Here is a 13,478-nt window from a genome sequence, read left to right on the forward strand (position 1 = left end):
ATGGAAACACAGTCTTTGTAAATAGGGAGGGCAGGGGAAGGGTGAAAAATAAGAACCAAGAGAGATTATGTAAAGGTGCAAATTTCCAATGATGAATGTCATTATATTGTATACCTAAAATGTACCAATTATTAAAGTGAATGAGTGATAATGAGAAATTGGAAGAAAAGGTCCAAAGTGGTAGGGGAAGTTGGAGGGGCAGGGGAAAGGAAAGAAGGGAAAGGAAAAATTATGAGAAATGGAAAAATGGAAACAATGTCTTTGTAAATAGGGAAGGGTGGAGGGGGTGAAGGGAGGGCAGGGAATGGGGAAAAAATAAGAACAAAGATACATCATTTAAAGGTACAAGTCCCCAGTGGGAATGTAAATGTATATGTAAAATGTACCAATAAAAGAATTTTAAAAAATAATAAAAAGCTCCACATTCATTTGCACCATTATAAAGTCAAAGAATAATGAGAATAAAGTAAGCTAAAAATTCCCAAAGAGAAGAAAAAAAAGAAAGGTCACATTAAAAGGTTAAGTTATAAGAATGGCATCACACTTCTCTTCAGCAGCATTAGAAGCCAGACAATGAACAATGCCTTCAAAGTTCTGAAAGAAATAATTCTATTACAAGAATAGAATTAGATAATAAATCTAATTCTAAGATAGAATAGAATTAGAAATAGTAAACTATCCATCATTTCATACAATTAGATATAGTGTCTATCAATTGGGATATACTGGTTTATGCTGCAGTGACAAGCAATCTCAAATCCTCTGTGACATATAGAAACAAGAGTTTATATTTTGGTCATACTACACCATGTGTACCAGTTTTTTAAAGGATTTTTGTTATTTTAATTGTTCTTTCAAATTCACAAATAAAAATAGTATATATTTACTGTGCACATGATGTTTTGAAATTTGTATTCATTGTGGAATGGCACGATTGAGCTAATTAATGTGTGTATACTCTCACATAGTTAATATTTTTGTGGTGAGAACATTTAAAATCTGCTCTTTTATTAAATTTAAGAATACCATACATTGTTTTAATTATAAACACAAAGCATTAAAAGAAGTTTTTTGACCTTATACTTCCTAACAGAAATTTTGTGTCCTTTGATCAGCATCTCATCTTCCTCACATATGCAGCCTCTGGTAACAGCTGTTCTACTCTATACTTCTAGAAGAGCCACTCATTTAGATTTCACATATGAGAGACATCATGTGGTATTTGTCTTTCTGTACGTGGTTTACTTCACTAAACATAATGACCTCCAAGTTTATTCATGTTGTTACAGATGGAAAGATTTTTCTTTCATTGTTTTAGGCTAAACAGTATTCAATTGTGTGTCTACCATACGTTTTCTTGATCCATTTGTCCTTTGATAGGCACATTGGTTGATTCTATGTCTTCAATACTATGAATAACACTGCAGTAAATATAGGAATGCACGTATGACTTCAATATTCCAATTCCATTTTCTGTAGTTATATATCCAGCAGAGGGATTGTCGGATCATATGGCAGTTCTATTTTTAATTTGTTGAGGAATGTCCATACTGTTTTCCATAAGGGCTATACCAGCTTACTTTCCTACCAACAATGTGCAAGGATTCCCTTTGTCCCCACATTTTGACCAACACTCATTAACTTTTGCCTGCTTGATTATAGTCATTTGAACTTGTGTGAAGTGATAGTTTGTTGTGGTTTTAATTTGAAATTCTTTGATCATTAGAGATTTTGACCACTTTTCACATACTCATTGATCATTTATATGTCTTCTTTTGAAAGGTGTGTATTCAGGTTATTTGTCCAATTTTGAACAAGGTGTTTGGTTTTTGTTATTGATTTTAGATTTTTATATATTCTGGATATTAACCTTTTGCCAAACATAAGATTTGCAGAATTATTCTCTCATTCTGGTGATTGAATCTTCTCTCTGTTGTTCACTTCCTTGGCTATGCAGAAGTTTCTTATTTTGATAAAATCCCATTGTCTAGTTTTGCTTTTTCGATTGTGCTTTTGGGGTCATATTCAAAATATCTTTGCCCAGATGAATTTTGTAGAACATTTCCTGGCTGTTTGTATCTATCTAGTAGGTTCACAGTTTCAACCATACATGTAAGTCTTCATTGAATTTTGAGTTGATTCTTGTGTAGCGAAAGATCCAATTTTACCGTTTAAGCTCCATGTGAATATCCAATTTTCTCAATACCATTAGTTGAAGAGACTTTCTTTTCTTCATCATGTGTTCTTGGCAATACTGACAAAAATCAATTAACTGTAAAGAGATGAATTTATTTGTGAGTTCTTTTTTAAATTTTTAAATTAATTTTATTAGTACATTTTATTGGTACATTTTAGATATACAATTTGTTTACATTTATCCTTGGGTGTTTGTACCTGTACATGATATATCTTGGTTCTTATTGTTTTCCCCATTACTTGTGTGCCCTTCACCCCCTCCACACTTCCCTATTTATATAGATTTCATTTCCATTTTTTTTCTTATCTCACAGTTTTTCCTTTCCCTCTTTTCCTTTCCCCTTCCCCTCACTTCACTCCTTCATCTTTGGACCTTTTTTCCTATTTCAAATTATCAACTATTCATTTTAATCATTTTAACTCTTGTCTACACTATCAGTTTCTCACACTAGAGAAGCTATTCGTCCTATTTATTCCACTTAAGAGTATGGTCTCAATATGCATCCATTTAGCTATAAATGACTCTAGTTTTTTGTTCTTTATGGCTGAGTAGTACTCCATTTTATGAAAAAAACCCACATTTTCTTTATCCAGTTTCCAGTTGATGGGGACTTGGGCTGCTTCCAAGCTTTAGCTATAACAAACTGTGCTGCTATGAACATGGGTGCACATATATCATTGTGGTATGATTCTTTTAATTCTTTTGGGAAGATAGCCAGCAGAGGAATAGCTAGGTCAAATGAGACCTCTAGTCCTAGTTCTTTGAGGTATCTCCATACTGACTTCCACAGTGGTTGCACCAGTCTGCACTCCCACCAACAACGGAGAAGGGTTCCTTTCTCCCCACAACCCCGCCAGAATTTGTTATTTGTTGATTTCTTGATAGCAGCCATTCTTTCTGGGGTGAGGTGGAATCTCAGTGTTGTTTTCATCTGGATCTCTCACATGACGAGTGATGTGGAACATTTCATATATTTGTTTGCTGCTTTTACTTCTTTGTCTGAGAAATGTCTGTTTATTTCAGATGCCCATTTTTGAATTGGGTCTTTGAATTTGAGGGGTCTGATTGTTTTCAATTCTTTATATATTCTACATAGTAGTCGTTTGTCTGAGGTACAGCTGCTAAAATTTTTTCCCATATTGTAGGTTGTCTCTTAGCTCTGTTGGTGGTTTCTTTTGCAGTGCAGAAGCTTTTCAATAAGATGAGATCCCAGTTGCTGATTTTTTCTGCTAGTTCCCACGCTGCTGAGGTTTTGTTCCTGAAGTCTTTTCCTATGCCAATGTCTTCAAGAGTTCTACCTAACATCTTCCAGTAAGTTTAGTGTTTCTGTCTTGATATTTAATCCACTTCGATCTTAGTTTAGTGCATGGTGATAGGTATGGGTCTAGTTTTAATCTTTGGCAGGTTGAAATCCAGTTTTTCCAACACCATTTATTAAATAGGCTATCTTTCTTCCAATGAGGGTGATTGACTCCTTTGTCAAAGAAGAGGTTGCTGAATATGTCTGGAGTTGTTTCTGCATCTTCTAATCTATTCCACTGATCCTCAGGTCCATCCTTTTGCCAATGCCATGCTGTTTTAATCACAGTATCTTTGTAGTATGGTTTCAAGTTGGGGATTGTGATGCCCCAGCCATGTCTCTGTTGCCCAGAATTGCTTTTGCTATTCTAGGTCTCTTCTGGTTGCAAATGAATTTTTAGATTGTTTTCTCTAGTTCTGTGAAGTATATTGTTGGAATTTCAACTGGCATTGCATTGAATCTATACAGTAGTTTTGGAAGTATGGCCATTTTCACTATATTTGTTCTTCATACCCAGGAACAAGGGATGTCTTTCCATTTTCTTGTATCCTCTTCGATCTCTTTTTTCAGAGTGCTATAGTTTTCAGTGTAGAGGTCTTTTGCCTCCTTTGTTCGATTGATTCCTAGATATTTCATTTTTTTGGATGCTATTATAAAAGGAATTGTTTCCCTAATTTCTCTCTCAGTGAGTCTGTTATTTGTGTACAAGAAAGCTATTGTTTTTTGAGTGTTGACCTTGTATCCAGCTACTCTACTGAATCTGTCAATTAAGTCTAGAAGTCTTCTGGCAGAGTTTTTTGGGTCTTCTATGTAAAGTATCATATCATCAGGAAATAATGACAGTTTCACTTCTTCCTTTCCTATCTTTATTCCTTTTATTTCTTTCTCTTTTCTAATTGTTGTGGCTAATATTTCCAGAACTATATTGAACAGGAGTGGTGATAGTGGGCATCCTTGTCTTGTTCCTGATTTCAGCATGAAAGTTTTCAGTTTTTGACCATTTAGTATGAGGTTAGCTGTTGGTTTTTCATAGACAGCCTTAATCAGGTTGAGATAAAGTCTTTCTATTCCAATGTTTTGTGAGGTTTTTATCATGCACGGGTGTTGGATTTTGTCGAATGCCTTTTCTGCATCTATTGTGATGATCGTATGGTTTTTGTCCTTGACTCTGTTAATATAGTGTATTACATTAATTGATTTATGGATGTTGAACCATCCTTGCATCCCTTGCATCCCCTTGCATTATGTTCATTAGGGAGATTGGTCTGCAGTTCTCTTTTTGAGTTGGGTATTTCCCTGGTTTTGGAATTAAAGTAACACTTGCTTCTAGGAATGAATTTGGAAGCCTTGCTTCCCTTTCAATTACCTTGATGAGTTTAAAGAGTAATGGCAATTAGTTCTTTAAATGTCTTGTAGAATTTAGCAGTGAGGCCATCAGGACCTCGGCTTTTCTTTGTTGGTAAATTTTTTATTACATTTTCAATTTTACTCATTGTAATTGGGGTGTTTAGAATTTCTATATCTTCTTCATTTAATTTTGGCAGTTTGTATGTATCTAGGAATCTGTCCATTCCTTCTGTGTTTTTCATTTTATTAAGAGTACAAGTTCTCAAAGTATGTATTGATGATCCTCTGTTCTGTTGGATCTGTGTGACTTCACTTTTTTCAATCTTAGTTACATGGATTTGCACCTTTTCTTTCCTTTTTTCATAAGATTGGCTAAAGGTTTATCAATTTTATTTATTCTTTAGAAAAACCAACTCTTTGATTCATTAATTTTTTGTATCATTCTCTTAGTCTCCATTGCATTGATTTTTGCTTTGATCTTTATAATTTCCTCTCTTATATGAGCTTTGGATTTGTTATGCTCTTCTTCTTCTAGGAGCTTGAGATTCTACATTAGGTTATTTATTTGCATTCTCTCTGTTTTCCTAATATGGACATTCACTGTTATGAATTTCCCGTGTAGAACTGCTTTCATTGTGTCCCATAGATTCCTGTATGTTGTACTGGCATTATCATTTACTTGTAGAAACTGTTTAATTTCTTCTATGACCCACTGGTTGTTCAGGAGGGTGTTTTTCAGTTTCCATGGGTTTGTTGGGGTTTTGCAGTTTCTTATATTATTGATCTCCCATTTTATTGCACTATGGTCTGATAATATACAGGCAGTAACTTCAATTCTTTTACATTTACTTTGACATGTCCTATAAGCTAGCATGTGGTCTATTCTGGAGAATGACCCATGTGCAGCCGAAAAGAATGTGTATTCTGATTTTTGGAGTGGAATACTCTGTAAACACCTATTAAGTCCATTTGTTAAATATCTTGGTTCAGTTCTAGAATTTCATTGTTATTTTTTTGTCTAGATGATCCATCTATTTGTGATAGTGGGGAATTGAGGTCCCCCCACTGCAATTGTGGTAGTGCTTATTTGGTTTTTCATGTCTATTAATATTTGTTTTGTATAGTTGGGAGCATATGTATTTGGTGCATATATATTTATGTTTGTCATCTCTCATATCTTCCTCTTGGATTGTTCCCTTCACAAGGATGTAGTGACCATCTTTGTCTCTCTTAGTTTTGCTTTTAAATCTATTTTGTTGGCATATAATATTGCTCTCTGCTTTTTTCTGTGTTTCTGTGGAATAGAGAACTGTTTTCCATCCTCTTACTTTCAGTCTGTGAATTTCTTTTTGAGTTAGGTGTGTTTCTTGTATACAGCATATTGTTGGATTTTGCTTCTTAATCCATTCTGCCAGTCCATTTCTTTTGATTGGTGAATTAAGGCCATTAACATTGATGGTTATAATTGATAGATATTGATTCATCCTTGTCATGATGTTTTACTTTTGTTGGCTGTTTTATTTATTTTCCCCCCTTTCCCTTTAGTTTCTTACCTTGCCTGGTGGCTTCCCTTCATTGGGCCTCATGGGGTTATGACCTTCATTGTTTTTTTCTAGGATATTGTTTAAAATTGTTTGGAGTGCTGGTTTGGTGTTCATGAAATTTCTCAGGTGTTCTTTGTCTTGGAAGTATCTAATTTTCCCATCAACTTTGAAAGATAATTTTGCAGGATACAACAGTCTAGGTTCGAAGTTATTTTCTTTTAGGGCTTGAAATACTTCACTCTAGGCTCTCCTTGACTTGAGGGTTTGTGTTGAGAAGTCTGCCATGATTCTGATGGGCTTTCCTTTGTAGGTAATTTGTTTCTTTTCTCTAATTGTTTGTAGGATTTTGTTCTTCTGTTGGGTTTCTGTGATTTTGACTATTATATGTCTAGGTGTAGATTTTTTGATCATGGCTAGTTGGAGTTCTGTATGCCTCACTTATCTGTATGTCCAACTCTCTATCTCTGTCTGGGAAGTTTTCCACTGTTACTTCTGTGACAGATTTTTATGTCAATTGTACTTTCTCCTGTTTTTTCCTGGACTCCTATCTGTCTTATGTTATTCTTCTTTGCATCATCTAGCAGCTGCTGGATTGATTTCTTATGGTCCCCTTACTATTTTAAAAAAATCTCTGTTTTCATGGTCAAGTGCCATTCACAGTACAGGCTTCATAGAGATGTGCTGTACAAATCAGAACTGCAGAGAGGTGCACATTGAAAAACTAGTGCTTCATGTCACTTCCAGAGTGGAATTGATTGCCGTACTGCAAGAGGGCTAGTTGCTTTCCCTGAGAAGTAACTGCACTTTATGTCATCCCCTTCCATTCACCTCTATGGTAGAGCTGGTGCCAGGAAAATGTTTGAATGAAAACTCCAGTTCAAACTTCAGAACCTTTCTGAATGTTGTGTTTGGCTTCTAACCTCAAGTTCTTCTTAGGACAAACTTGCCACTCCTCCAGGCCCTTTCTTTGCAGCAGAACTGCGTGGCAATTTCTGAGCCAAAGTACTATTCACAGTACAAGACACAGAGATTTGTTGAACAAATTGGCAGTGCAGAGAGGCAGATTTTGAAATGACTAGTGTTTCCTATTGCTTCCAAAGTGGAACTGATTGCCATACTGCAAGAGTGATAGCTCCTTTCCCTGAGAAGTAACTGCACTTTCTGTCATCCCCTTTCATTGACTTGTATGGGGAGCTGTTGCCAGGAGAATGTTTGAATGAAAAGTGCAGTTCAAATTGCAGAACCATTCTGAATAGTGTGTTTGGCAGCTAACCTCAAGTTCTTATGAGTACAAAGTTTCCAGTTCTCCAGGCGCTTTCTCTGCAGCAGAACTGCATGACAATATTTAAGCCAAAGTGCAATTCACATTACAGTCCTCATAGAGATCTCTTGCACAAATGTGCACTGCAGAGAGGTACACATTGAAATAGCTAGTGTTACAAAAGAATTAAAAGAATCTTACCACAGCGATATATGTGCACCCATGTTTATAGCTACAAAGTTCATTATAGCATAAGCTTGGAAACAGCCCAAGTGCCCATCAACTGGAGACTGGATAAAGAAGATGTGGTTTGTTTTTATAAAATGGAGTACTACTCAGCCATAAAGAGTGAGAAACTACAGACATTTATTGATAAATGCATGCATATTGAGGCCATCTTTCTAAGTGAAATAAATAGGACACATATGTGTAAATACTGAATAGTTTCTCTAGTGTGAGAAACTCAAAGTGTCATTAAGGAAACACACAGATGAAATGGCCTAATATATTTCTTGGATTGTGTTTCCATTGCATGTCATATTACTGTATCAAAATTTAAATTAGAGAGACATTTGGCTTATGTGGAGTCTGCTAACTAACTGGAGATTTTTTCCAGATAATTATTTGTTCAATTTTGTTTTTAGGGAACTTTCTGAAACAAATCACATCCTCTCATGTATTGTTGGTGCTTGAGATGGTTTTTTAAGTTATATGGAAAAATATTTAAGTGCTTTTCAGTTTTATTTTGGTTGAGTTCTACTGTTTGAATATTATTTTACTTTTTTCCTCTTGCATTGTCCTTGAGTGGTTTTAATTTTTGTGTGTGTGTGTGTGTTTGATAATAAAGTTATTTAAAAAAGAAATAACTAGTATTTAACATCACTTCCAGAGTGGAATTTAATGCTATTGTGCAGGAATTCTAGCTGCTGTTCCTGAGAAGTAACTGCACTTTATGCCATCACTTCACTTGACTTGTATGCCACAGCAGGTGCCAGCAGAATGTTTGAATGAAAACTGCAGTTCAAACTGCAAATCCATTCTGAAAACTGTGTTTAGTTCTTACATTCAAATTCTTCTTAGGACAAACTTGAAAGCTTTCAAAGCCATTTTTTTGCAGCACAACTGAATGGCAAGTTCTAAGCCAAAGTGCCATTCACATTACAGGTTTAATAGAGATGTGCTGCACAAATCGGCAGTGCCGAGAAGCAGACTGTGAAATGCCTAATGTTTCATATTACTTCTTTTGTGGAATTGATTGACATACTGCAAGAGTGCCAACTGCTATCCCTGAGAAGTCACTGCACTTTATGTCATCCCCTTCGTTTGACTTCTATGGGAGAGCTGGTGCCAGGAGAATATTTGAATGAAATCTGCAGTTCAAAGAGAAGAACAATTCTGAAATGTGTGGCTTCTGATGTTAAGTTCTTGTTCAGACAAAAATTGCCTTTTCTCCAGACTCTTTCTTTCAAGCAGAACTGCATGGCATTTTCTGGGCCACAGTGTGATTCCCAGTACACGCTTCATAGACATGTGTTACACAAAGCAGCCTTGCAAAAAAAGGCACACATTGAAATAACTGGTGTTTGGGCTGGGGATTTAGCTCAGTGGTTTCGCTGCCTGCTGTGCAAGCACAAGGACCTGAGTTAGATCCCCGGTACCACCCCCCCCCCAAAAAAAGAAATAACTAGTGTTCTACATAGCTTCCAGAGTGGAATCGATTGCCATACTACAAGAGTGCTAGCTGCCTTCCCTGAGATGTAACTGCACTTTATATCATCCCCTTCCATTGACTTCTACAGGAGAGCTAGTGCCAGGAAAATGTTTGAAAGGAAACTGCTGTTCAAACTGCAGAGGCATTCTGAAAATTGTGTTTGGCTTGTAATATCAAGTTTTTCTTAGGAAAAGTTGCCAGTTCTCTAGGCCTTTTCTTTGGAGCAGAACTGCATTGCACTTTCTAATCCCAAACGTGATTCTCAGTACAATCCTCATAGAAATGTGCAGCACAAATTGGCTGTGTAAAGAGGCAGACTGAGAAATGACTACAGTTTCATATCACTTCCATAGCCGAATTGACTGCCATCCTGCCTGAGTGCTAACTGCTCTCCCTGAGAAGTAAATGCACTTAATGTCATCCCCTTCCATTGACTGGTATGAGAAATCGGGTGCCAGGAGCATGTTTGAATGAAAACTGCAGTTCAAACTGCAGAACAATTGTGAAAAGTGTGTTGGGCATCTTACTCTAAGTTCTTCTTAGGACAAATTTGACAGTTCTCCAGGCCCTTTCTTTGTAGCACAACTGCATGGCAATTACTAAGCCAAAGTACCATTCACATTATAGGTGTCATAGAGATGTACAGCAAAAATTGGCAACGCAGAGAGGCAGACTGTGAAATGACTAGGGTTTTATATCACATTCTTAGTGGAATTGATTGCCATATGCAAGAGTCTTCACTGCTTTCCTTGAGAAGTAAATGCACTTTATGCTATTTTGTTCCTTTGCCTTGTTTGGGTGAGCTGGTCCCAGGAGAATATTTAAATGAAACTGCTGTTCAAATATCAGAAACTTTCTGAAGAGTGTGTTTGACTTGTAAACTCAAATTCTTCTCAGGAGAATTTTGCCAGTACTGCAGGGCCTTTCTTTGCAGCAGAACTGCATGGCACTTTTTAGGTTAAAGTGCAAATCACAGTACAGGCCTCATAGAAATGGGCTGCACAAATGGGCAGTGCAGAGAAGCAGACTTTGAAATGTTTAGTGTTTCACATCGCTTCCAGAGTTAAACTGATTGCCATAATGCAAGAGTTCCAGCTGCTTTCCCTGAGAAGTAACTGCATTTCATGTCATTCCTTAGTTCGACTTCTATGGGAGAGCTGTTGCCAGGAGAGTGTTTGAAGAAAAACTGCGATTCAGACTGCAGAACCATACTTAAGAGTCTGTTTGGCTTCTAACATCAAGTTCTTCTTAGGAGAAAGTTGCCAATTCCCCAGGGCCTTTCTTTGCAGCAGAACTGCATCGTAATTTCTAATCCCGTGTTCAATTTACAGTACAAGCCTCATAGATATGTGCTGGACAAATCTGCCATGCCGAGGGGCAAACTATGAAATGACTACTGTTTCGTATCACTTCCTTAGTGGAGTTGATTGGCATCCTGCAAGAATGTGAGGTGCTTTGCTTGAGAAGTAACTGGACTTTATGTCATCCCCTTCGTTTGTCTTGTATAGGAGAGCTGGTGCCAGGAGAATGTTTGAATGAAATCTGCAGTTCAAATGGCAGAACTATTCTGAAAAGTGTGTTGAGATTCTCATATCCAGTTCTTCTTAGGACAACGTTGACAGTTCTCCAGGCCCTTTTTTTGCAGCAAAACTGGATGGCAATTACTAAGCTAAAGAACCTTTAATAGTACAGGCTTCATAGAGATGTGCTGCTCAAATCGGCCATGCAGAGAGGCAGACTGTGAAATGACTAGTCGTTCATATTATTTCCTTAGTGGAATTGATTGCCATATGGCAAGAGTGCCAACTGCTTTCCCTGAGAAAAAGCTGCACTTCATATCATCCCCTTCCTTTGGTGTATATGGGAGATCTGGTTCCAGGAGAATGTTTGAGTGAAAATTGCACTTGCAAGTTCAGAAACTGCCCGATCCTGGATCGCCAGGGAAAGCATTGAACATTTTACCATCATACTGATGGCATTATAAATATATTTGTCAGTCTCCCTAAGTTTCAACCACTGAAGAAAATCTTGAGTTTATTCTTGAGGATTAAAGTGTGATTCTAACAGTTAACAGCTTGCAACCAAGACAGGGTGAGAGGGAACTCCCTAGGCATGCCCACCACCTGACAGCTTGGCCAAGTGGGGCCAAGTGGGGCTGAGTGGTTGTAGGCTGACTGGGACCTGCTTCCTCCGGCTTGTTCCACCAGCTTGCAACCAAGACAGTGTAGGAGGGACTCCCCCCAGGCATGCCCACCAGCTGACAGCTTGGCCTCTTGGGCACCTCCAATAAGAGGCCACCCTCCCCTGCTTCTGGCCTTTTGGCTGTGCAGCTACTTGGTTCCACACTGCAGAGGCACAGGGGGATATAAAAGCCATTGTCCTGAGCAGCAGAAGTGAACAACAGAGAGAGGGCCTCTCTCGGGCTCCCTGATGAAAACAAGCCCACTGGAAAAGTGAAGAGACTCTCTGCAATAAAAGCACACCAGACCACCATGATTGGTAAGTTGGAGGGATCATCAGCTCCCATCAGAACCTGGACTTTCTTCAGGGGAAATTCAGCTAAACCCTGCAGTAGAGCCTTGCAGAGTGCAACCCCGCAGGAGGACAGGGATCTCAACTTGGGACTTGCAGCCAGAAATCTGCCTGAATCTCATGGGTCTGGGACTAGCTTACTGAGATTCATTGATTTATAACTGCACACTACTGCCCACATTGTCTATTGTCACAGCAGAGACATACCCTGATGGAGGCCCTTCATTTTTAAAGGTGATCAATTAATAACTACCACAAATTGCAGTTCTCTAAGATGTATTTGATGCTATGGTGTTGCTGATTGTATCACTTGGGCTAAGGTGTTGTGATTGATCTAATCAGTTGTCCTTCTTGGTATAATGTAAATGAGATAGCCTCAGAGCCATTAGAGACTCAAAACCTAAAGACAAGCTATATCTGGAAGACACCTCTGAGAAACAATCATTCCATAAGGGTTCTAAATACATCAACAAAGATACTTATAATAAGCTACTTCAAAATATCAACCCAGGAACTAAACCAGGGACAGTACCAAAAACAAAATGGAGAAGACATTTAAGCAAGTCACAAACTCAGACTTCCACCCCACAAAAGGCAATTTCTGGGGGAAATGAGGTGGAAAAGTCTGATAATCAACCACCTGGACACCCTGAACTGATAGCACAGGAAGTAACAAAACAGATGAATGAGGCTCTAGAAAAATTCAAAGCAGAAATAATCTCCTAGATAACTACAGAGATGGTGAGCAGAGTGAGAGACATGATTAGAGGCTCTAGAACTGAAACTGATAAAAAATAGATGAGCTCAGAAACATGCTGGAAATCATGAATGTCCAGCATAAGAAAGAAATGGAAACCATGAAACAGATGCAAACAGATATTCATGAGATTAAAAACTCCATTGACAGCATGCAGAGCAGATTAAGAGAATCTGAAGATAGAATATCAGATATAGAAGACAGAATTGCAGTAAAGGACCATGAAAACAGAGATTTCTTAAAAATAATAAGGGACCATGAGAAATCAATTCAGCAGCTGCTACACGATGCAAAGAAGAATAACATAAGACTGATAGGAGTCCACAAAAAAACAGAAGAGAGTAAAATTGACATTAAAAAAAACTGTTCACAGAAGTAATAGTAGAAAACTTCCCAGACAGAGGTGGAGAATTGGACACACAGATAAGTGAGGCATATAGAACTCTACCCAGCCAAGATAAAAAAAATCTACACCTAGGGTTTGTTTCAGGGTGATAGATAGCATTGAAATCGAAATGCATGTGTCTTCCATTGTGGGCTGGAAAGTTAGTATTAGTGTAAGTTAATGGGGAGGCTTAGGGATAATGTCGAATGTCAAGTACCTGGGTATTGGGATTTGGTCCTGCTGCTTAGATTTAGGGTTAGGGTTAGGATGAAGTTTAGGTTTTGTGTTCCCTCGCACTACCACCCCCACAGCATAGAGGAGGTGAGCTGATTCCAGAACCCAGGAAGAGACTTCCTATCTGGTGTGTCACCCCGACCACCAGCTCAGGGTAGGTGAGCCACTCCCAGCACCCAGGAGAAGGCTTCTGCACTGGTCAAGCTTCAA

This window comes from Heterocephalus glaber, unplaced genomic scaffold (genome assembly GCF_053883595.1).
Source record: "Heterocephalus glaber isolate CG9 unplaced genomic scaffold, H.glaber_assembly_v1.0 deba00000621, whole genome shotgun sequence".
In the NCBI taxonomy this organism is placed as follows: Eukaryota; Metazoa; Chordata; class Mammalia; order Rodentia; family Bathyergidae; genus Heterocephalus; species Heterocephalus glaber.